Source organism: Geotrypetes seraphini, chromosome 18 (genome assembly GCF_902459505.1).
Source record: "Geotrypetes seraphini chromosome 18, aGeoSer1.1, whole genome shotgun sequence".
NCBI lineage: Eukaryota > Metazoa > Chordata > Amphibia > Gymnophiona > Dermophiidae > Geotrypetes > Geotrypetes seraphini.
The window spans coordinates 18,081,062-18,107,219 of record NC_047101.1 but is presented as its reverse complement, the minus strand read 5'-3'; the positions used below and the strand labels follow the sequence as shown (position 1 = coordinate 18,107,219).

The 26,158-nt window shown below is 42.9% G+C and overlaps 1 protein-coding gene across 5 annotated transcripts in view; it reads left to right on the top strand.

The window, feature by feature from the left end:
- Positions 1-26,158, top strand: part of SGCD (sarcoglycan delta) — a 697,305-nt gene that overhangs the window by 170,678 nt on the left and 500,469 nt on the right. The window contains exon 1 of one of the 5 annotated variants that reach the window (XM_033926953.1): positions 20,988-21,010. The exons of the other annotated variants lie outside the window; for them this stretch is intronic. The gene's annotated coding sequence lies outside the window, so the exon portion shown is untranslated. Of the gene's footprint in view, positions 1-20,987; positions 21,011-26,158 lie in introns of those variants that run through there. 5 annotated transcript variants of the gene reach the window in all.

Below are 26,158 nucleotides of genomic sequence, written 5' to 3'. Positions count from 1 at the left end.
GCCACACTTGCGCACTTCCTTTCCTCCCCATACTTTTTAAAATTTTCGGCAGAGTGACCAACTTCTCCGGCCTGCAGCTCATGCCTGGCTTTCCCTCTGATGTCACTTTCTGGCCCTGCAACCCCAGAAGTGGTTTCAGAGGGAGCCCATGCTGGCAAAGATACTAAATAGGTACGGGGAGAGAAAGAGAGGGTGTGAGCATGGCGGGGGGGGGGGGGGCGAGAGGTGTTGGCATCCCCTCCAAGATGGCACCTGGGGGTGGTCTGCCCCCTCGCCCCCCTTACTATGCCACTGGACCCCACATTCACACCAAAGGCACCTCCTAGGTCCCCCTCCAAGACTTCTCTGGACTTAACGATTTACCTGGTGTCTAGCAGCTGTGGCAACAGTGATTCAGAATCACTCCTGCCCCATGGGACACTGGGTTCAAAATAATTCTGGTGACCCTAGCTCCCTTATTTGTTAGCATGACCCCCCTACTGATAGTACTGTGAGACATTCAACCAGTTCCATTTTTAAATGTGGCACCAAATGGGCAGGAGTGACTGGGGACTGCCAGCTACTAGATATTGAGAACCCCTCCAGTAGTCTCGGTGCTTTCAGGCATGGGGGAGGGAGAGTAGTCCAAAGATATGGGCATAACATCTGTCTATTACATGATGAATGTACAGTGCTGTGTAAGCCTTTCAGTGCTACAGAAATGATAAATAGTGCCAGTAGTTAAAGGATACCTAAATTTTCATGCATTTGATAGGAACAAGGAATGGGTTAATTGTTAGGAATCCAAGCAAACTAGAATTCTAATGCCATTGTTATTAACACTTCTTTCACCTTAGACAAGTCACTTTCCTCAAGTATCTACCTTGGTTGGGAATTTTTCAGGTTATAATTAGGAAAGGCAAGCTTAAAATAAATGTTAAGACGATTGAAAAATTGCAGAGGACCTTGCAAGACTAGGAGAGGGGTATCAAAAAGGCAGATGGCGTTTAATGTGAGCAAATACGCATTTTGAGCGCTATATATAGAACTGAGGAGTTATGAAAACCACTTTGGTTGTACCCAGTGGTGTAGAGAAGGTAGGAGGTGCCCAGGGCGATGGCACTCTCCTCGTGCCCTCCTCTCCGTCCCTAACTCCTTCCACAATGCCCACGCCACATTTGTGCCCTCCCTTCCCCCTGTACCTCTTTAAACCTTCGCCAGAATGAGCAGCTTCTCCGGCCTGCTGCTCATGCCAGCGTGCACTTTCCCTCTGATGTCACTTCCTGGCCCCGGACCAGGAAGTGACAAGCTAGAGCAGCAACAGCTGCTGCTAGTTGGGAGGGGTGTGTGGAGAAAATGTAGCAGCTCCTGCTGCTGCTTCTAGTCCAGGGGAGGAGTAGCTGCTGCTGCCAGTTTGGGAGGGGGGAGGCTGCTGCTGGGAAGGGGGAGCTGGAGCTGGTGATGAAGGAAGGAAGAAATTCTACTGTTGATCAGGGGAAGATGGAGCTGGTGGGGAGGGAAGGGAGAGCAGCTTCTGCTGCTGGTTGGGATCAACAGGTCAATATCATCCAGTTTTTCTTTTAATGCTTGCACTTTGCTTTGTAATGGCCCCGGACCAGGAAGTGATTTTAGAGGAGAGCCAGGCCAGTGCGAGCAACGGGCTGGAGAAGTTGCTTGCACTGATGAAGATTTAAAGAGGTAGGGGGAAGAGAGGGCACAAGTGTGGTGGGGGTGGGGGTGGGGCGGATAGGTGCCGGTGCCCCCACCAAAACAGCATCCAGGGCATTCTGCCCCACCTCTTAATACACAACTGGTTGTACCATAGAAAGGCTGTATATCAAATCCACAACCCCTTTTGGGAATCTGTAGCTCAGTGCACACTTCGGGTTTTTCTCTCCCAAAATTTTGAATACATGTGTCTTTATTTCAGGCACTTTCTTTAGCACACAATTTCACAGGTCAGGTAGCTGCTGTGAAAAATACTGTCTCTTACAGATATTTCCAAGTGGGATTTCTTCCTGCCATTCTCTGCTTCGGTGCCCATTTGTCATGTGATATTAAAGTGCACCGAGTTTCCTCTGTCCTGTCTGAGTTCTTCAATTGTTATTATAACCCAGAAGTACCTTGTGCCAGGCAGAACATAATAGTCGAGCTTTCCTTGCAGCTTTATTCTGAAATATCATTTATCAATTTTAACAACTAGAACCCAATAAAAAAAGAGATAAAAGGTTAAAATGTAGTGTTTCCAAAGCATTAATATCCTGCAGTTGCATTAAAGGGGAATTTATGGGACTGATTTTTTTTTTTTCCCCCTAGTTTTCAAAAGTGGTCCAAAGTATTGAAAATTGTAAATGTTGTTTGAGAGCTGTCCACCCATTTATAGTTGCTTAAGGTGTAAGACGGCCTCGAGTGCTTTCCCGCAGTGTTGAATGTTAATGATAGCCTGCAAGTCTGTGACACTTGGATCACTTTATCAATCAAAAGTGGCACATTCTGCCGAGCCAGCCACCTGTCCTACTTCATCAGTGTCAAGATGTCTTTCACTGAAGGCCACAGGTGCCCAGCTGTCAGCCAGAAGTAAGCGCTGGGCTTATCCTGGGAGAAAGTTGTATTCTAGGAGTTCACTTAACATCGAGTTACTTGCCTAATGACCTCTTTTATATGTCACTATGGAAACAAACAAAAAAAATGCAAAGATAATTTTCTGTGGCATTTTTTTCATAGTCGGGGACATCTGTGTTCCACGATTCTCCTGTCTGGAATTCCAAAAAGACTGATCAGAGATTAGTAAATAGGCAAAGGCTATCTGCCCATCCAAACATAGTGGCTGCTGCAGATGGGCAAACTGGACGGGCCCTTATCTGCCATCATGTTTGTATGTATAACAATGATGATATTTTCCGGCATCTACTTTCAACGAGAATCGCATCCATAGAGGTTGCCTGTGTCCACTTTCGGCGTAAACCACACCTATTTTAGATGTAGGCGCCGGTAGACGTCTTTATTGGCAGGAGTTGGGACGCCATCATTTGTAGGCGCTTACAAGTGCCTGCATTTTTTAATTAGATTTTAATTAGTTTTAGCAGGGACTGTTTCTTATGTATTTAATGTACAGCGCTGTGTCTGGTATCGTTATAGAAATAATACAAGTAGTAGTAATAGTGTTTTTAAATGACATGTCAATTACCGCGCCGTTTATCATCAATTAAAACAAGTTAGGTGGTAGAAGAGAGCCTACCACTGCCTAACTAACTAAGAGAATTTGGGCCTAAGTGGCTTATAAGCCACTGCCAGCTGCAAACAGAGAAAAACTTCAAATATTCAATGCTGGGGTATGCCCAGCCCTTGGCATTGAGTTTCCAGGTACATGTGCACTGGGCACTGGCTGATATTCAGACTGGTGCTCGTTTAACTCAATGCTGTGTGCAAACTAATCAGTTATCAAGCCATTAACAATCGGTGATGTTAAATGCCACTAACTATGATTTGCACGCAGATATGCCTCTGCTCTCTCCTATAACACAGTGGAATTAAATTGTCTAGCGTTCAACTGAAAGGTGGGGGAAGAGGGCATTGGAGGGGCATGGGCATTCCTAAACTTTAGGTGCAGTGTTACAGAATAGGGTCATTTGCACGTCCAGCTTTCATCAGTTGGGCATGAGGATTTACACCGGGTTTAAGTCATCGCCAGAGCAGGATTAAATCGTCAAGGGCCCCTAGGCACACAAATACACTGGGCCCCCTGCCCCGTCCCACCGTGCGCCCAGGCGGAAACAGGAAGCTGCAAAATTACAGTTCCCTTTGCCTTTCTTACCCGCGTTGCTTGCTTGTCTTACTTTCCGTCGATGGGGTGGGGCCCGCATTGCCGATCGGGGGAGGGGGGAGGGGGCCGTGTTGCCGATCGATGCTGGAGGGGCTCTTTGCCGTTTGGAAAAAAAACAACGTTGATGCCTTCCTTCATCGGGACCCCCTGACCATTTCGGACCCTAGGCACGTGCCTACTTGGCCTATTGGTTAATTCTGCCCTGGCCCTTGAATTGTGTGGATTGCCCTTTATGGAATACGAGTTTATTATTTGGGATTTATTAACGGCCTTTTTCATGAAGAGATTCACCTAAAGCGGTTTTCAATACACTGAATAGTAATCAGGTATAGAGTTGCCAGGTGTCTTCCTTTTGAGGACAAAGCCCGGCACTTTTGAGGACAAAGCCCGGCACTTTGTCCACTTTGGAGGTGGTGGAAATGAAGACTATATCTGAATTCAAGTTAGCCTGGGACGGGTTTGTGGGATACCTTAGGGCAGGGGTGTCCAATGTCGGTCCTCGAGGGCCGCAATCCAGTCGGGTTTTCAGGATTTCCCCAATGAATATGCATGAGATCTATTAGCATACAATGAAAGCAGTGCATGCAAATAGACCTCATGTATATTCATTGGGGAAATCCTGAAAATCCGACTGGACTGCGGCCCTCGAGGACCGACATTGGACACCCCTGCCTTAGGGAGAGGAAGAAATGGTGGATCTTGTGGATGGGCAGACTGGATGGGCCATTTGGTCTTTATCTGCTGTCATGTTTTTATGTTTCTATTTAAGTTTGAAATTTATTCTTTTTCAGGTGAGCAGGGAGTGTCAGTCCAAGGGGAGGGGGGGGTGAGTTATCAACATGGGGTCTAATATTAAGATGTGTTAATCCCAATAACTAGGTCTCGTTACATAAAATGGGACTTGGGCTAGCCAGCATTGATAACTACACCCCTAAATCATTTTCTCTGCAATTTAGTGTTTAAGTTTTAGTCTGTCACATTGAACTTTATTAAATATCATCATTCTTTGAGGCTTACAAAACTGGGCCCCTAACACAGCTGGCATCAATCTATACTAATGACACATTTATCCATCAGACTGACATTTACGGCTGACTGCAACATTGGTAAGGAAGATATGAGATATTTAACATTATAATGATTCAAAATGTTGTTGTGTGATCGTGGCACCGAGGTGCTCCCCTCTTCAAAGCCAGCATGCACCCCAAAAGAGGGAGAAAAAGCCTCAGACTAATGTAGCAGTATAGAACCAAAAGGTACAAATCAAAACTGCCTCGATCACACATTTTCAATCGTTATATGAACATATTATATGTTGTGCGTCCTCGTATAATTTAACACATTAATATTTAACATTATACCAGAACAGGGAAGATGCAAAACATGAGTTTTCTAAAAATACCCATTCCCCAATAAAACACAGACTATAATATTCAACTGTATAAGGAATGCTTAAATTGAAATATCTAATTTAGATAGTTTTAAATCATATGTATGTTCAGTGAAGCCAGTTGTTTATGTAATGCCACTGAAACATCTAAATTATTCATCTATCTCATGGTGCCAGGATCCTAGTCCTGCCCACATCATGTCGGCTATCCCTCCGATGTCACTTCGTAGGCGCGGGGCCCAGAAATGACATCAGAGAGAGGCAACACCGAGAGCGGGCAGCACATTGATAATGCAGCTTTCACAGGAAAAATGAAAGAGGTACAAGGGAAGGGGCGCATGCGTGTGGCAGGGGGTTTCGGAAGGGGTGGAGAGGTGGACTGCGCCCCCCCCCCCTTATGCCAGTGGGCATATTTTGTAACAGCGCATTTAAATTCTTAAAATGCCCAAGCTCCTCCCATGGCCACACACCCCTTTCTAGAATTTATGCGGCCATCTTTGTAGAATACACCTATCAGGTTCAAGAGCTGCAGTAACTTTTTTATTTTTTCACATAAAAGGTTGGGGGTTGGATTGTTGCACTGCAGACTTTTTGCTCTAAGAGAATTAATTAAAACCTCACTTTTTTTCCCCCCCTCTGGCGATATTAGTCACCTTTTGCCAGAGATGCTCAAGTATAAGCCCCTTGTTTAAAAGCAGTCTGAAAACCCATCTTTTTGATATAGCTTTCAATCTTTAACCCTACTCCTCTGCCCTCCAACCCAGACCGCTCATTGACCGTTCCCCTTGACTGTATCCATGACATCATGTTTGTCTATCTTGTCTTTTTAGATTGTAAGCTCTTTGAGCAGGGACTGTCTTTTTTTGTGACTCTGTATAGCACTGCACACTTCTGGTAGTGCTATAGAAATAATTCATAGTAGTAGTGTGAAGAGTTTCAGTCTTTGGGAAGCAGAGCTGAGCTTGTGATGTCATAATGCCTCATTCCACCAATAAGAGCCAACCTCCTCAGTGATGTCACAATGGCTTGATTGTCCTGGTCTCCCCTCTGCCCTCCAACCCAGACAGCAGATTAACCATTCCCCTTAACTGTATGCATGACATCCTGTTTGTCTGTCTTGTCTTTTTAGATTGTAAGCTCTTTTGAGCAGGGACTGTTTTCATACTCTTTGTGACTCTGTACAGCGCTGCGTGCGTCCGGTAGCGCTATAGAAATCATTAATAGTAGTAGCAGTAGTTGACTTTTGCCCAACCTTTCTTTGTCTCACAACAAATCCTCTTCTCCAAATGTACACTTTTGGGCCATTTTCTAGGATTGCCAAAATGAAGGGTAGATCAGGCCTCAATTGAAAAATCATCCAATTAATGCCGCTAGCAAATATGGCCCCTCTTACTAACGCATAGCGTGGAGCAGCTGCAGACGCTAAAACCCACGCTATGCGTTAGTAAAAGAGGGGGATGGTTTTGAATATCAATTTGAAAGTATTCTTTTATAATAAAACTATATTTTAAAAATATTAATCTTGATACATATCAACCACATAGGGCGCGCGCTATAGCGCACGCTAGACCCAAAATTACCGCCTGCTTAAAAGGAGACGGTAGCGGCTAGTACGTGCGGCATTTTAGCGCGCCTTTGTTAAAGGAGCCCATACTAGTGGAGTCGACAAATTTCCAGTTGATGATCTTTTTTTTTTCCTTTTTCATTTCTTACCCGTCTCCAGTAGTCTTACTGCGCCGTTCATCGGAGGCTGGTCTGCCAGAATATCGAAGTGTTAGAGCATTTGATTCACAACATTCTTATTGCTTCTAGTAAATCTATCAGATTAGCAGCTTGCTAAAGATGATTTTGTATGCTGAAGCTAGTTTAAAGCTTAGATTACTGTCAACACTAGAGACATTTGCAGTCGGTGAACCAACGAATGAATAAAAAATTATCTCCGATGAAAGGTAAATTACTTTTTGGGCAACGTAGCCCAGGCCTAAAAAGATGAAGATGATGGTTTAAGATTATATCGGGGAATGATGCTGTTATTATTTGTGCAGAAAGCATCAAATATCTGCTTTACAACTCTGTAGAGCTGCATCTTTTGTACAGAAAGCTGTCAGCAATTATAGAACAGTGTGTTTCCAGTTATTTTGTAAGCTAATTTTCCTACGATAGGAAGAAAAAAATCCCTGGAAACTCGCTGGAAGAACTATATAGCCTTCGATGGAGAAATGTTTAACTTGCTTTTTTACCAAAGTTTGCAAACCACTCTCTTAAACATGATTACATTACATTACAGTAGTGACTTCTATTCCGCCTATACCTTGCAGTTCTAAGCAGATTACAGTAGAAGATAGCTGGACATTTCCAGGAAGTTACAATTTAGGGGTCGGTTACATAGTAGAGGCATTGGTGAGAGATAGAAGGAAGGGTGGAGAATTGAGGTAGTTCTAAGCGGATTACAGTAGAAGATAGCTGGACATTTCCAGGAAGTTACAATTTAGGGGTCGGTTACATAGTAGAGGCATTGGTGAGAGATAGAAGGAAGGGTGGAGAATTGAGGTAGTTCTAAGCGGATTACAGTAGAAGATAGCTGGACATTTCCAGGAAGTTACAATTTAGGGGTCGGTTACATAGTAGAGGCTTTGGTGAGAGATAGAAGGAAGGGTGGAGAATTGATGTAGTTCTAAGCGGATTACAGTAGAAGATAGCTGGACATTTCTAGGAAGTTACAATTTAGGGGTCGGTTACATAGTAGAGGCATTGGTGAGAGATAGAAGGAAGAGTGGAGAATTGAGGTAGTTCTAAGCGGATTACAGTAAAAGATAGCTGGACATTTCCAGGAAGTTACAATTTAGGGGTCAGTTACATAGTAGAGGCTTTGGTGAGAGATAGAAGGAAGGGTGGAGAATTGAGGTAGTTCTAAGCGGATTACAGTAGAAGATAGCTGGACATTTCCAGGAAGTTACAATTTAGGGGTCGGTTACATAGTAGAGGCATTGGTGAGAGATAGAAGGAAGGGTGGAGAATTGAGGCATACTTGTAATGGCAGATAAAGGCTAAATGGCCCATCCAGTCTTCCCATCTACAGTAACCAATATCTCTTTCTCTCTCCGAGAGATTTCACGTGCCTATCCCATGCCTTCTTAAATTCATACACGGTCTCTGTCTCTACCACTTCTTCCAGGAGACTATTTCACGCACCTGCCACCCTTTCTGTACTCCATCCTTTGCCCTCTCATTCCAGAGCTGCCACCCTTTCTGTACTCCATCCTTTGCCCTCTCATTCCAGAGCTTCCATTCAATTGAAAGGGACTCGACTCACATTTACGACACGTAGGTATTTAAACATCTCTATCCTCGACCACCTTTCCTCTAAAGTATACATATTGAGATCTTTAAGTCTGTCTCCATACGCCTTATGATGAAGACCACACACCATTTTAGTAGCCTTCCTCTGGCCCGACTCCATCCTTTTTATATCTTTTTGAAGCTGTGGGCTCCAGAATTGTACACAATATTCTAAATGCGGTCTTAGCAGAGTCTTCTACAGGGACATCAATACCTTCTTTTTCCTAGCATCCTTCTAGATTTCGCTGTCACCTTTTCAACCTGTTTGGCCACCTTCAGGTCATCACATATAATCACACCCAAGTCCTGCTCTTCTGTCATGCACATAAGTTCTTCACCCCCTAAAATGCACCATTCCTTTGCGTTTTTGCAGTCCAAATGCATGACCTTGCATTTCTTAGGAACACGATAGGGTGAACACATAGAAACATAGAGTATGACGGCAGAAAAGGGCCGACGGCCCAACAAGTCTGCCCATTCAAGAACCCTCCCTCCTCCCTCCCTCCTTCGGGAATCCATCTTTTAAGCATTCCTTTGGAGCGACCCCACCTGTCTGTCCCATCATCCCTTGAAGTTGAGCGTGGTTCTGGCCTCGACTACCTGATGTGGAAGACCATTCCATCAATAAATTACCCTTTCAGTGAAGAAATACTTCCTGATGTCTCCATGAAATCTCCCCCCCCCCCCCCTGAGTTTTAGCGAATGCCCTCTTGTCGCCGTGGGACCCGTAAGACAAAATATTTCTTCCTCCGCATCAATACGGCCCGTGATGTATTTGAATGTTTCTATCATGCCCCCCCTTTCCCTGTTCTCTTCGAGAGAATATAAGCGCAGCCTGCTCAAATGTTCTTCATATGGCAGATTTTTTAGTCCTGAGACCATCCTAGTGGCCATTCGCTGAATCGACTCCATTCTCTTCACAGTGGAGATACCCAGAATTGCTGAGGATATGATAAACAAAGTAGAGATAACTAGAATTGTCAGGATGTATGTAAATCTAACATAAACATAGAACACACAATACAGGTATTATGTGTGCAAATAAGTAGGATTTAGTATGAACATAGTACACAATATTAGTATTATAGGATGGTATAAATGTGTGCATTGGATTGATATGATATAATTTTATTTTTAAAATTTATAGACTGCTTAAGTCTAAGCAGTTTCCATACAAAACATACATAATATTCAGTCAAACAACAAATTACACGTTATAACTATTATGGCCAATTTCTGTTACATTTATGATCTAATAAAATATGCTCAACATAACTTCAAACTTAAAATTCCTTCAAAATCCCTCACCTAATCATGACATTCTGGGTAAGGGCGAGAGTAAAAATCATCAAATTTCTGTATAATATATACTAATACTGGATCATTCTTCTGTGCTATATCATGAAAAAGCTCATGTATTGTATCACCTTTACAGAAGCTCATGTGAACCACTCTGAGTTGACTCCCCAGTCAATTCAGTGGTAAAGAAGCATTCAATAAAACAGTAAACAATATGCACCTGGGACTGTTTTAATATTGCTGCTTTTTATCATTTCTATAGCGCTGAAAGGCATAGGTGGCGCTGTACATTTAACATACAATAGACGGTCCCTGCTCAGAAGAGCTTACAATCTAACATTAATACAAGATTTCTTTTGAGCCTACATACCTTTGGCTATTTCTTGTTATATTGTGATGCTTTGCCTTTTTCTTTCTTATGCCTTTTATTGGATCCTCACCAAATATTTAGTAAATAAAAAAATAAATCAAAAAACCTCCAAAGGAGAAACAATCAAAACTGCAGTAGTGGTGTAATGATCACAAGACAGACAGACAGTTCATCGATTTATATAAATGGGATATCAGAATGACCCCTGGAGTCGACTAACTCCTTAGGTCAGGCAATTCCTCATGCATCCCTTTTTTTGAAAAGATTTTTTTTTAAATAGTTTTTATAAATAATTTTTAAATATTAGTTAAATAACTTAGCTTTTAGGTATGAAGCTGTCTCATTGCATATTATTATCTCCAGCATGGACGCTTGGAGAGATGCTTCAGCGTTCAATTAACGCTTCATACCTAAAAGCTAAGTTATTTAACTAATATTTTAAAAATTATTTATAAAAACTATTAAAAAAAATCTTTTCAAAAAAAGGGATGCATGAGGAATTGCCTGACCTAAGGAGTTAGTCGACTCCAGGGGTCATTCTGATATCCCATTTATATAAATCGATGAACTGTCTGTCTGTCTTGTGATTTATTGGATCCAGCTTTAATGCCCCGATTCTATAACATAGGCACCGTGCAACGCGGCGCATAATGGTTGTCACTCTTGAGTTAGGCGCTGTTTATAGAATCCCAGTTAGGGGCACCTAAATTAGACTTAGGCTCCGGTAGGCATCAAAACCTTAAGCTCCACCTATATATGCAAGGGCTTTCTTGGCCTAAAAACCAGCATCTTAAGATAGGCGCTTACTGGTGCTTAAGTCCAATTTAGGCATCTAGATCCGCCCCCGGGCCTGCCCAGTTCTACCCATCCCTGCCCCGTTATGCCCCAGTCCCACCACAGTCCCTCCTAGCTCCGCCCCAGCCCCCTGCTCTTGTCGGGCAGCGCATGCCCGGATGCAACACGATGATGTCATGCACGTGCGCCCGATATCGCATGGCATGCATGGATGCCCTCCCCCCTCCCCCGACGGTGATTTCGTAGAAGCTTTTCAAAATCCAAAGTGCCAGGTTATGAGAAGCTGTCCGGACTCCCGGACATGTCCTTCAAAGGAGGAGAAATCCGGATGTCTGGCAACCCTACCCACGATCCATCCCAAACCATGCCTACTTTCTGGTTGGTGCCTTTGTTTAAGCACCTACAATCGAATTGTTTTTTTAATTGATTTTCAGTTAATGGCACCGATTAATCCTAATTGAATAATTAAGTTAGGCACCTAACTTTAGGTGTCTTTTATAGAATCAGGGCCTAAATGTATAAATGTCCTTGATTATTAGGTTGCACTTATGTTGTTCCAAACATTGCTCTTGAAACACCTCCCTTACCCTGACTAACGAGAAGTGCCACTGCAGACATACTTGAATCCCCATGGGGTAGGCAGTTTAATTTCTGCAGTTAAAACACTGCTTTACCCATGCATATAGTTTTGAAAATTACCCTCTGTAAATATATATTCCTTCCGAAGCATTTGTAGCTGGATGAACTAGACAACGACACAATTGGGTTTCTGCAGTTGCTTATTTAAGACTTGTGTTTGCCCAGATTAGCTAACTCTAAACATTGATATGCAGTTCATTAGCAGGCTTTTGTTCTGTTCACACATCTAATGTTTTTGGCTTCAGTGACAAATATTCTGAAACGTCTCTGGAGTTCATTTAATTATTTAGTCAAAAGCATCACTTTATCACAAAGCTGATAAAAAAAAGAGACCTATACATTACAAAGTTGTCTGCTTTGTAACTTCTCAATCTTATTTGTTTACCAAACTGTTTTCCCTCTCTCTAGAGAGTTACATTTCAAACGAGATTAGTCTGTGATTTTTTTTTTTTTTCCTCTAGGATGTTGTCAGACAATTGTTATCATATTGTCTGATTTCTGTATTGCTGTTGTGTTTAAGGAGATGTTTAATATTGAGGCCAAAACTCAGCAGGTGGTCTATAACAGGAGGTCATGAAACATTTATTTAAAAAAAAAAAAAAACATTTTTAATCTGCCTTTATCCAAGGCAGCTCACAAATTTCCATACATAATAAAATGCACGTTCTAAAAGGGGGGCGTACATCAAACTGAGGAAAAATACAAGGTCACAATATCGTATCGCATCTACAGCAAGACTATGGGCTCCTTTTACTAAGGTGCGCTAGTGTTTTTGGTGCATGAAGCAGAATAGCGCGCGCTAACCCCGCGCTATGTGGCTAGAACGCCAGCTCATAGAAACATAGAAGATGACGGCAGAAAAGGGCTACAGCCCATCAAGTGTGCCCACTCTGCTTACCCACCCCCTGTCTATGCCCTAATGACCCAATTTCCTTATCTTGATCCTCGTAGGGATCCCACATGGGTATCCCATTTATTCTTAAAGTCTGGCACGCTGTCTGCCTCGATCACCTGCACTGGAAGCTTGTTCCAATGATCAACCACTCTCTCTGTGAAGAAATACTTTCTGGTGTCTGCAGCAGCCACTCTCTCCTCCTCTCCCTATTGGCTAAGGCTCTTAACATTTGCATCTCCTCTTCCTATAGGCTAAGGCTCTTTACACCTGCATTGTGATGTCATAGAACTTTCTGATTATAGAAACATAGAAACATGATGGCAGATAAAGGCCAAATGACCCATCATAGAAACATAGAAGATGACGGCAGAAAAGGGCTACAGCCCATCAAGTCTGCCCACTCTGCTTACCCACCCCCTGTCTATGCCCTAATGACCCAATTTCCTTATCTTGACCCTCGTAGGGATCCCACATGGGTATCCCATTTATTCTTAAAGTCTGGCACGCTGTCTGCCTCGATCACCTGCACTGGAAGCTTGTTCCAATGATCAACCACTCTCTCTGTGAAGAAATACTTTCTGGTGTCGCCATGAAATTTTCCGCCCCTGAGTTTGAGCGGGTGACCTCTTGTGGCCGAGGGTCCCTTGAGAAAGAAAATATCATCTTCCACTTCGACACGTCCCGTGAGGTACTTAAATGTTTTGATCATGTCTCCCCTCTCCCTACGTTCCTCGAGTGTAGAGCTGCAATTTGTTCAGTCTCTCTTCGTACGAGAGACCCTTGAGCCCCGAGATTATCCTGGTGGCCGTCCGCTGAACCGATTCAATTCTGCGCACATCTTTACTGTAATGTGGCCTCCAGAATTGCACACAGTACTCCAGATGAGGTCTCACCATGGCCCTGTACAACGGCATTATGACTTCAGGCTTTCGGCTGATGAAACTTCTATTGATACAACCCAATATCTGCCTTGCCTTAGATGAAGCTCAATGCTGGCATTAGCGTCTAGTGCATGCGGCATTGTAGCGCGCGCTTTTCCATGCGTTAAAGTCCTAACGCAGCTTAGTAAAAGGAGCCCTATATCTGAGCAATTATCAAGTAACATCATTCTTTAATTTAGTGCACAGCTGTCCAATAACGTAACTAAAAAAAAAAAAGGCTTATTTGTTCAGTTTCCCCCCCCCTTAGAAATCTTGATTTGCGTTTTATCAAAATTTTAATAAACTTGAAACTTTATATTCGCTTAAAGAAAGTGTGGACAAACAAATGGGTTTTAAGCAGCTTCCTGAATTGCAGAAGATTTCCACAAAAACGTAACGTTCCGGGCATCCCCATCGATGGTCCAAATATGGAGAAACAGGAACTCTTTCTTCGTACATGATGAACGTTATTCTCTGTTTTTATATCCATCAACCCGTCACTTTACTCCAGATCCTGGCACCATGAGACTTCATTTTTAATTGCCTGAGGATATTTGCCCCCTATTTTATATACGAAACATCAGGGATAGCCCCTAAAGTTTTTTTGTTTTGTTTCCTTTGTCAGTTGCACAAACAAAAGGTTGACCCTTGATGTTCCACAGAAATAAAAATCCAACAAGAACAAGCAACACGGTGGAGAGGATGATGTTCAAGATGCAGGCTTTATTAAAAGTGCAATCCAATAATCCACGTGAATAAACCTCTGGGACCCAAAACGTTGGGGACTTTGGGCCCAACACGGGCCGTGTTTTGACAGAAACTGTCTTCCTCAGGGGTCCCTGAAGGTCCTGCTACAAAATCTCGTGGATCGAAGCCTAAAAACAATCATAAGCGAAACTCTGCGCGAATGCGAAGTCCTCAAAAGCGGGTCAGTTGCAGCATCCTTCCTTTTGTTTTGCTTCATCTTTATTTTATTGACAACGCATTAAGGCCCGGATTCTCGTAACGGCGTCCAGAAGTTAGGCAGCAGAAGGTGTCCTACCACTGTCTAACTAATTGGGCTGCATGTTTTTAACAACAAAAAAATCAATGTGGCAAATGGCACCTACATTGAAGGCCTACAGAAGCGCCTAGGCATGCCTAATGATACCTGAGGCTGGCATGGGCATGGTTTATGACAGAAGTGGCCTTAGGTGACCCTAGGTGCTTCCTTAGGCACAAGACAGGTACTTTAAGAACATAAGAAGTGCCATCTCCGGATCGGACCTTCGGTCCATCAAATCCGCAAACCACACACGCGGAGGCCCAGCCAGGTGTACACCTGGCGTAATTTTTAGTCACCCACCACTTATAGAGATGCAGCAACCACCTAAGCTTTTTTACTTATTTTTTACTTTTTACTTATTTTTTACTTTAACAAAAATTTCCTTCAGAAAAACTTCTTCAGAAAAATTATTATACTGTATTCACTCAGGAAAAAGCCTCAGAGTAGGAGCCCACGCTCAGTCTTATCATAGACTTATCTTTCAGCGTGGTTTTTTCGCTCCATGGTTCCAGTCATTGGCTAAAAAACCTGAGACTCAATTTTTAATACTAAATAGTTCAAAACGTTTTTATCATAAATATCTTTTCAAATTTTTTAAATCTTTGAAATAGCTACTTTTTTTAACATATAGCTGTGGATGCAACACTTCCTTAGTTTGAAAAAACTAGCAACCAAGCACTTATCTCAGCGTTCGTTTTATGTGCTGTCATGCTGTAAAATAATTGCCGCTGCCTGCCAACGTTTCGCGGATATAACATTTAGTCCACTGCTTCAGGGCTAAGGGCAGAAGCATTCAAGCATTGTTCTCAGCTGTAAATAATACAAAAAAGAGAGAAGAAACTGACTTAGTAACGTTTCTTATCCTAGTTCACCTAAAACAGAGTGTAACTTACTGTTCTCAGCTGCAAAGGATTTTCCAAACCGAGGCAAAATTTCAAAGATTTTTTCAAAGATTTAAACGTTTTGAACTATTTAGTATTAAAAATTGAGTCTCAGGTTTTTTAGCCAATGACTGGAACCACGGAGCGAAAAAACCACGCTGAAAGATAAGTCTATGATAAGACTGAGCGTGGGCTCCTACTCTGAGGCTTTTTCCTGAGTGAATACAGTATAATAATTTTTCTGAATAAGTTTTTCTGAAGGAAATTTTTGTTAAAAAGTAAAAAATAAGTAAAAAAGCTTAGGTGGTTGTAGCATCTCTATAAGTGGTGTGTTTCTTTATATTTTTGGTAGAATATTCTCTAGAGCCACTTTGGGTGACAGTCTCTGAGTAATTTTTAGTCACCCATATCCCTCTATGCCTCTCATAAGGAGATGTGCATCTAGTTTGCTTTTAAATCCTAGGATGGTCGATTCCACTATAACCTCCTCTGGGAGAGCATTCCAGGTGTCAACCCCTCTGTGCATGAAGCAGAACTTCCTGATATTTGTCCTGTACTTGTCCCCCTTTAGCTTCATTCCTACATTTAAGGCGCCTGTTATAAAAACAGCTGCGATTCTATTAACAGCGCCGATGCGCAGTTAACATGCGATCGGCGGCAGTTTCTAGGCGGCCACCGATACTGGTGCCATTTATAGAATCCGGGCCTAAGAGTTTGTCATCTTTAAGAGTGCATGCTGTTACTATTATTTTTAGAGCGCTACCAGACTCCCGCAGCGCTATATAGAGCCACAAAGAGTAAGAAAACAGTCCCTGCTCGAAACAGGCAAGACAGACAAACAGGATGTCATGGATACAGTTCAGCGAGTCCCACGAGAACTGACGGCAGCCACTCAGGAAGTGGCGTGGGCCCAGGCAGGAGCGTGAAAAGCTCGCTCCTGCCCGTGCCAATACTCGTTGGACCACCAAGCTACGAGGGGGATTTTAAAAGGTACAATGGGGCAGGGGTGTTTCAAAAAGGCCAGCCCGTGCTAAAAACCTCTACTGTCGTTTAGTAAAAGAAGTCCAAAATTTGTCAGCTGATAAAGTCTTTTTGCATTCTCATATTGTCTGACAATCATGTGGCAGTTGGAATAGTGTAGCCAAAAGCAATAAACCTTAAGCAATTCACTTTTTGGGATGAAGTCTTAAATTTGTCTTAATTACACCCTAACCTAAACAAAATGGGTCACCATCTGTTCTTATAGAGGAAAAAAGAGAAAGAGAGAGAACAAACAAGACTGCCGCTCAAGTCTACTATTCTAAATTAAAATGACTGAAAAGAGCTCCCTTAGGCCTTTGAGTACAAATATTCTATTAAAACAATACTCTTAAAGCGAACAAAAAGTTGATTTAGATTAAATCTGATCTAAGACTCTCGGGAAGTTCAGATAAATAGTTCTTGGTCTAGAAAGGTTCTCTAGGGGGTAGATCTAGCAGCCACGTGACAACATATTTCTTCAAGGTAAGAATGACGAACACATATAGGACTAAGGTCTATAAATGACTCCGAAAATGCACTAAGTACTTTGTACTATTCAATAAGGCACTAAAAGTTGGGCATCATTTATTTATCTAATTCTTTTTATATCCCGTCCTCCCCAAAGAGTTCAGAATGGGTTAACAGGTAGAGAATGACACGGTGACAAAATTCATCACCGTCCCCGTCCCCGCAGATAACCGCGGGAAACCATCTTCATGTCATTCTTTAAGAAGAGAGGGAAGAATCAGAGTATGAATGGCCACAACCACTGACCCTCAAGCTTTGCTTTGAAGAATGCTGGCGTAGAAGGACTGAGGTTGAAACAGACACTACAGAATGACAGTCTCTGGTATCCAGAGCAGATATTGTGATGTCATAATGCCTCATTCCACCAGTGCCTAAGAGCCAATCACATCAGTGATGTCACAATGGCTTCATTATCCTTGGCTCACATAAGAATCAGAGTATGAATGGGCCCAGCTTTGCTTTGAAGAATGCTGGAGTAGAAGGATTGAGGTTGAAATAGACACTAGAAAATGACATGGGATTATTTCCCGCGGTTATCCGCGGGAACGGTGATGAATTTTGTCACCGTGTCATTCTTTATTAACAGGCTAACAGTTTACAGGTTGCAACTTCCCATAGTTACAGTGCAAGGTTTTGCAATGCAAGTTTTTGTCCTAACTCGACACATACCGAGGATCTAGAAGGAGGCTAGGTTGCATAGGGAGAGGCACGGCCAGTAGGAAAAAGGAGGTATTGATGCCTCTATATAAGACTCTGGTGGGACCTCATTTAGAATATTGTGTACAATTCTGGAGGCCGCCACCTTCAAAAAGATATAAAAAGGATGGAGTCGGTTCAGAGGAAGGCTACTAAAATGGTGTGTGGTCTTCATCATAAGGCGAATGGGGACAGACTTAAAGATCTCAATCTGTTTATAGAGGACACGTCCAGATGGCTTTTCAAAACCTGGCACTTTTGTCCAGGTTTTAAAAAAGCTTACAGCTCGGGACCGCATCGGGAGGGCAACAGCGGCAGGTGCAGATGCAACGCGGTGATGTCATGTGCACATGCCAGTGCTGTCATCGTGTCACGCATGTGCAGATGTCCTCCTGACGTGGCTCTGAGCATGAGAACAGGTTGAGGGGGTGGGGCTGGGGATAGGGATGGGGCAGAACAGGGCGGGGCTAGGTAGACTGGGTGGGCCTGGGGCGGAGCTATGGGAACTTAGATGCCTATAATGTAGGCTTTTAAAACCCTGGCCTACATTTTTAAGTTTTAGTTAGACTTGATTCTGTGATGGGTGCCTAGCTTTAGGCGCCTATCTTTTTAGGCATCCAATTATAGAATCTGTCCCTCGGTGTGATTCTATAAAAGGTATGCTCACCTTGTAGAATTCGTGCTAAGCATCTTTCTAGTTGTTACCAAATTTTTTAGGGTGCCATAAATAGAATTTGGCCCTTAGATCTTGAGCCCCCCCTCCATATTTAGCCCATAAAGGGTTAAAATCTAAGTGAGGGCACAAGCTGGTGTTGGTTGCATGTAGGAATTTTAGCTACTTATTTACATACAGTGGAAGAATCTCTCAACCGGCAGACCAGATGGGCCAATTTGGTCTTGATCTGCCATCATTTACCATTTTACTGTGTGATAGTTAAATCAAAGCAGGGCAAGCCACTAATTAGATGAGAAAAATGCAAATCATTCATAGCGCAGCCCATATAAATATGAACTGTTTGCAATTCATAAATCCAGATTTCCTAGCTAGGGTAGGAACCTCACATCTGCTCAGTTTGAATTGCTCTAACCCAGTTAGGTTTGTACATGTGCTCTATTTAATTGGTTTGAACCTGCAAATTCACGTGTTAATCCAAATGAAAGTAAAGCCACAATACTGAAAAGAAAATCTGATGTGAAACAGATAAAGCCAAATAGACTCGGCATTTAATTTAATTGGGTATTCACTAACCCACTCTTTTACAAAGGTGCGCTAAGCCAGTGTTCTTCAACCACCAGTCCATGGACCAGTGCTGGTCCACAGAAATTTCCTGTCGGTCCACAGAGCCAGCATGTGCATCAGGCCCAAAACAGTGTTCTTCAACCTCTGGTCCATGGTGCGATCGATGCGGCGTTATCTTCGAGCCAGCTCCCTCTTCCTAACTGATTCGGTGGACAAAGCCATGGGCAGTGGCTCCTACGGGCATCCTGCGCCTGAACCGGAAGCCTTCTCTCTGACGTTGCAACGTCAGAGGGAAGACTTCCAGATGAGACACGGGACGTGCAAGGTGCAATTAGTACTATTATGTGGGCGGGATCTGGGGTGGAGATTGGGTAGAGATGGGCGGGGTCTGGCCCACGACTTAGCCCCATGTTCTTCAACCGCTGGTCCACAGACTGATGCCGGTCCACAGAATAATTCTTTTATTTCTGCCGGTCCATAGGTGTAAAAAGGTTGAAAAACACTGTGCTAAGCTTTTTAGCACATGCTAAACTCTAACGTATGCATGTTATCCTATGGACGCGTTAGCGGTTAGCGCACGCATTGATTTAGTATGTGCTTAATCCACGCTAAAACGCTTAGTGCGCCTTCGTTGAAGAGGGCCTAAGGGCAATATTCTATAAATAGCACTATAAGTTAGGTAAGAGCAGGCGCCACCCAACTTAATTGCTTTAATTGGCATTAATCGGTACAATAATTGACCACGTGGTTTAAAAAGTCAGTTAAAAAGTCATTTCAAAAAGGTTGGCGCCTATAGGCACCTCCCCAAAAACCAGACACCGTAATCATGTCTACAGAGGGACCTAAGTTGAAAGTTGGCCTGGTTTATGCCGGAAATAACCTTCGACACCTCTGTCTAACCCAGGGGCTGGTAATGTAGGCCTGCGAAACCCTGGCCACATTACTGGCGCCTATGTTGGGCATAAGCCATGAGTCTCTTAACAGCACCTACATATGGTTGACATGCAGCGGGTGCTGTTTTTGCCAATGTAGGCTCCATTATTAGAATCCAGCCCTAAGGGGTCTATGTACTAAATTGTGCTAATTTTTTTTTTAATAGTTACCTTGCATTAATTTTGGCATTTAACACATGGTCACTACAAGAGCTTTGTTAACTTCTAGAGCCCAAATCCTGTACATAGCGCTATAAGTTGGGCGCGCAAATCAATGCACACAGCCAGTTTGCGCAAACAACTTAATTGTTCAACAAGACCAATCAGCGCCAATTATTGGCAATTGACACATTTTATGTGACACGGAATTGGCACAACTTGGTAGACACATTCTATAAAGAGGTGTGCGTCAGTTCTAGTGTATGAATCTCAATAGGGGGCGTGGCCCAGAGAGGAGCATGTGCAGATCATGGGTGTTATTTGTTAGATCTAATGTCTTCTTTTCCTAAATGCTCTTCAAATAAATAATTTTCAGTTTAATTTATGTGTATTGTGCTCTGTCACCTCCACCACAGTCATATCAAAGCAGATACATTGACCATAGAAACATAGAAACAAACGGTAGATAAGGGCCTTGGCCCATCAAATCTGCCCACCCCAATAACCCTCCCCTACCTTTCTCTTTGAAGAGATCCCACGTGACAATCCCATTTTGTCTTAAAATCAGGCACGCTGCTGGCCTCAATTACCTGTAGTGGAAGATTATTCCAGCGATCAACCACCCTTTCGGTGAAGAAGTATTTCCTGGTGTCACCGTGTAGTTTCCCGCCCCTGATTTTCCACAGATGCCCTCTTGTTGCCTTGGGGCCTTTGAAAAAGAAGATATCCTCTTCCACCTCGATAAGGCCCATGAGATATTTGAACGTCTCGATCATGTCTCCCCTCTCTCTGCGTTCCTCGAGTGAGTATAGCTGCAATCTTTACTCACTCGACCATGATTAATAAGGAACCATCGAAGCGCAATACTGTTCCTGCACCTATTCACCTCAAGTGGGGTTTTATTTTTTATACTGTTCTCTCTCACATTGCAATGTTGTACTTACATAGTGACTGGAACAAATAATTTAAATGGCACTTATCTTTTCTTGTTTTGTAGCTGAAGTTTAATCAGCAAGGTCCTCTTAAAATCGTGTCTTCTATATTCCGCTGACATCCAAAGGTGAAAATAGTGAAGTTAAACGTGAAAAAATATAAATAAAATATATATATATATATCCGTATCTTTATTTCCATATTGCAGGACATCTGCTGAGTTAATATATAGAATATAGAAGAATGTAACAGACCCATGCTGAACTAGCATGATTTGTAGTATAATAATAATAATAATTTTATTTCTTATATACCGCCAAAGCCATGGAAGTTCTAGGCGGTTTACAGTAAGAAGAGCTGGACAATCAGCGACATGGTTACAATGTAGAATCAATGAATACAAGTACAAGAATGCAAATAAAATAAGAAGAGATTGATAACTCCTCCCTCTCCCCCAAGTCCATTAAAATTTGCTGTGTTGATGATCACATGAACTTGAAGCTTTCCCCTTCCTTTACTAACACGGTAGCGCGGGTTTTAGCGGCGGTGACTGCTCCGGCGCTCATAGCATTCCTCTGAGCATCTGAGTAATTACCGGCGCTAAAACCCACGCTGCGTGTTAGTGGGGGAGGGGGAGGGGTTTGTTTGGTCTCGGTAAGTTCAGTTCTACGGACATACAGTATATTGGTTTCAGCATTTTGAAGTACAGGCTAACTTTGTAATATATATTTTGGGAAGATTTACAAGCTTATTTCGGTACACAGGATGCACATTTTGTGCCATCATAAAACTCTTGATTTATCCAGATACCATTTACAACAATCTGATTTCTCTGTATATCAAAATGCTTTTCAGTCCTTTTTCTAATGCATCAAAAATAACTTGGAAGCCATAAAAATGAAGCCTGTGGTATACTTTATGGCAATGGTCTCAAACCTGCGGCCCGGGGGGGGCCACATGGCAGCCCGCCAGGTACTATTTTGAGGCCCTCGGTATGTTTATCATAATCACAAAAGTAAAATAAAACAGTTTCTTGATCATCTGTCTCTTTAGCTATAAATGACAATGTTATTATTAAGACTTAGCCAAAAGGAAAAATTTATAGTTTTACCTCATGCAAAATTGTCATTTCTTTAATAAGACGTTAATTATTTTTTTTCTGAGGCCCTCCAAGTACCTACAAATCCAAAATGTGGCCCTGCAAAGGGTTTGAGTTTGAGGCCACTGCTTTATGCTAAGAGAATGGATTTTACTTGTACATCCTGAATTTAGCAAATTTACAGGGTCTGTTACCAAAATACATTAACATGCGAACATACATCATTTCACATTAATACACCGTGTTAGTAATTAGGCCCAATTGTGATGAATGGAAGCTGCGTTAAAATTGACCTGTTAATCGTGGCTCAGTAAATCACCCCTCTTATAAGGATCTGTAGGGGTTAGAAGGGACTACCAAAGTGATGGCTGAACCAAAAGATTCATGTCTCACTTAGACATAAAGATGTACAATATATATGTATATTCTGGCAAAGAGAAAAGCACAAACAGAATAAAAAGACTAAGATCCCTAAAGGGTATGAATAATGCACAGGGAAGTTCAAAAACAGGATGTTATAATAAATTCAAAGGCTGGGGTAGATTCATGAGAACATAAGAATTGCGATTGCAGACCAGTGGTCCATCGTGCCCAGCAGTCTGCTCACGCGGCGCCCACCCCACCCCGAAGGACCGCTCGCCCCCCTGGCCTCCCCGCACCACCTATGAAGCAGCACTACCTATGCTCCCGACCTTGCCGTTCAATCCCCCCCCACCACCCCCGAAGGACCGCTCGCCCCACTGACCTTCCTGCACCACCTATGAAGCAGCCGCAGCAGAATCGCGATATCAGCGATCCCTGCGCTGCTTAGGCGCTGCTTCCTGCGCCGCGGTCCCACCCCTCCTCTAACGTCACAGGTGGTGCAGGAAGGTCAGTGGGGCGAGCGGTCCTTCGGGGGTGGGGGGGGAATGAACGGCAAGGCCGGGAGCACCCCCTCAGGGCTGGCACCCGGGGCGGACCGCTCCTCCCGCCCCCCCCTTGGTACGCCACTGCTTTAATCAGCGCTTCCATCATCTTTCCAGGGACCGAGGTCAAGCTCACCGGCCTGTAGTTTCCTGGGTCTCCCCTTGAGCCTTTCTTGAAGATGGGCGTGACATTTGCTATTTTCCAGTTGCTACTCTTTGGGTTTCTGCCAGGTAACATAGTAAATGACGGCAAATAAAGACCTGAACGGTCCATCCAGTCTGCCCATTAGTTATACCCATTAAAAATACGTGATTAAATTAACTGGTCTCTTCTTTGATATTTCTGTGCCATAGATTGTAAAGTCCTCCCGGTATTGTCCTAGGTTCCAACTGCTGGAGTTGCTGTCCAAGCCCCCTCCAGCCCATCCAACCATCCCATTGTTTGCGGGATACTTATCATAAAGTCTGGCCAGTAACGCTCTCATGTTCCAAGTTAGTGGAGTTCCCATTGATGCCTTTTCCCAGCCCCATCCTACCCGGAATCACCATATATGGAAAACAGACCGTGCAAGTTTGCCCAGTACCGGCCTTGGTTCTTTAATTTTTACCATTCATTTTCTAATTAGAGATCCTCTGTGTTTATCCCATGCTCTTTTGAATTCCGTCACGGTTTTCCTTCCACCACTTCCCTCGGGAGGGCATTCCAGGCATCCACCACCCTCTCCATGAAAAAGAATTTCCTAACGTTACTCCTAAGTCTTCCTCCCTGCAGCCTCAACTTATGCCCTCAGTTGTACCATTTTCCTTTCTCTAGAAAAGATTTGTTTCTACGTTAAAACTAAATTCTGTGGTGACTTAGGATTTTTCCTGATGCCTCTAGAGCTACGCAATGTAGAAGGAAAGAGTTTTTGAGGATAAAACTTAGAGTTTTGGCTCTAGAGGCATCTTTTATTTAAAATTTCCTTGTAAATGTTTAGTTAAGTTACATGATGTTGAATATGTCCTTTGGGATCCCATTCAATTACAACAATTTCTAGTTGCTCCTGAGCAGAAATGAGTATTATTCTTCTTGTATGTTTCATTGCTAAGTTATTGAGGAGGAATGTATCCCTAAAACGGTAAGGAATGATACAAGGTTCACGTAGGTGAACTGAGAATTATTTCCTTTTATCTTTTCTTTATTTTCTTTGTTGAATGTAGTAACCTGCTCCCCCTTTTAGTGGGCTTATAAAGGATTTATGCATGATGTATTATGTATTTTGTTTGTAGATTCTCTTTTTTTCCTTATATTATTGGATAATGTATTATTCAAACTATAATTAGGATTTTATATACCGCCTATCAAGGTTATCTAAGCGGTTTTTACAATCAGGTACTCAAGCATTTTTCCCTCTCTGTCCTGCATATTTATTGTGGATATCCTAAAAACCTGACCTGGCTCTGGCTCTCAAGGACCGGAATTGCCTACTCCTACTCTAGGGTGTACTGTACATATTCAGGGCTTCCAGTCTCTCCTCATACATGTTTTGGTGCAAACCTCCTACCTATTTCATTGCCCTCCTCTGGACCACTTCAGGTCTCCAAAACTCAACACAATACTCCAAGTGGGGCCTCACCAACAACCTGTACAGGGGCATCAACACCTTCTTTCTTCTACTGGTTATGCCTCTCTTTATACAGTCTAGCATTCTTGCCACCGCCTTGTCACACTGTTTCTTTGCCTTTAGATCTTTGGACACGATCACCCCAATGTCCCTCTCCCCATCCATGCATATCAGCCTCTCACCTTCCATCCTATAAGGCTCCTTCTGATTCCTAATTCCCAAATGCATTACTCTTCATTTCTTTGCATTGCATTTTAGTTGCTAGATATTAGGCCATTCCTCCAACTTTTGCAGATCCTTTTACATGTTTTCCACTCCCTCCTGAGGGACTCCACTACTCACCTTTCGTTCCTCCGATCGAAGTCCATTGAACACCACCCTCTGGCATCTGTCCGTCAACCAGTTGCATAGTAATTGAAGGAGAGGGGTACCTGGTACCATTGGCTAATGAAAGAGTGAACTCTGACATGCCCATCTTGTCAGAGTACATGTGATGACATCCTGAGGTCCATCTTGTCAGAGTACATGTGATGACAACTTGAGGTTCCTAAAAGCCAATAAGAACAGTCACAGATGCATGCCTGAAGGAGTGTGCCCAAAGAGGCATGCCGGGCACCTTGGAATTTAATGTCTCCTTATATATATAGTATAGTGTCCTGATATGCAAACTGAAATTTGAGCCCATGTGTATGCAAATTACTTAACAAGCTTAATGACACCAATAATTGGGTACCAATAACCAATTATTGTTAATTGGCACTCATTAATATTTGCATCTGGCTATATGCTATTCTATAAGGCAGTGACCCTAACTCCCACAGTGCATATCTCATAAGGGTGTGTGGTCACGGGAGGGCGTGGCCATGTTGGGGACATTCTGAAAATTTGCATACTTAGGTACACTGCCCCAGTATTCTATAACTTGAGTGCCAGCATTTATACCAGGTTTCACTAGGCGTAAGTTTGGTGCCCATAGTTAGGTGTGAAATCTGTGCTGAAGTGCTATTCTATAAAGGGAACGCAACAATTTTTTAGGAGGCTTAATTTTTGATTTGCCATTTATAGAATCGGGCCCTTAATGCTTGGAGAGATGGTAGCTGGGGGTTACTTTTAGGGTCTTAGCATTGTACTTTCCAAGAAGTTAGGGTTGTGTTTTCTTTGTACTATATCCTAAACTTCTCTTCCCTTGATGTGGGCTAGAGGGTTCTTATATCCCCCCCCTTTTTCCTTTTACGAAGCCGCATTAGACTTTATCACTAGCCGCGGCAGTATTAGCTCCGACACTCATAGGAATTCTATGAGCGTCGGAGCTATACCACCATAGCCAGCGATAAAGCCTAGCGCGGCTTCGTATAAGTGGAGAATAATGAAGTATTATGTACTTATAGATGCTTCAATAGCTGGGAGGTTTTTTTCTGAACATATGCTAGTATTTCCAATGCAGTTTTTTTTTAAATGTAAAAAAAATAAATAAATTTTAAAAAAACAAGGTAATTTTTCCCACCTAGGGGCCATTTTATAAACACATAGATACCTATATGCCTTTATAAAATACTAGTGGCAGGAATCATGCTTTGAATGCAGGCAGGGACATATGTCTGCAAAAAGCAGGTGCCATTGTTTGCGTGTAAAGCTTGAAATGTTCTCAGAGTATTTATTTGCCCGTG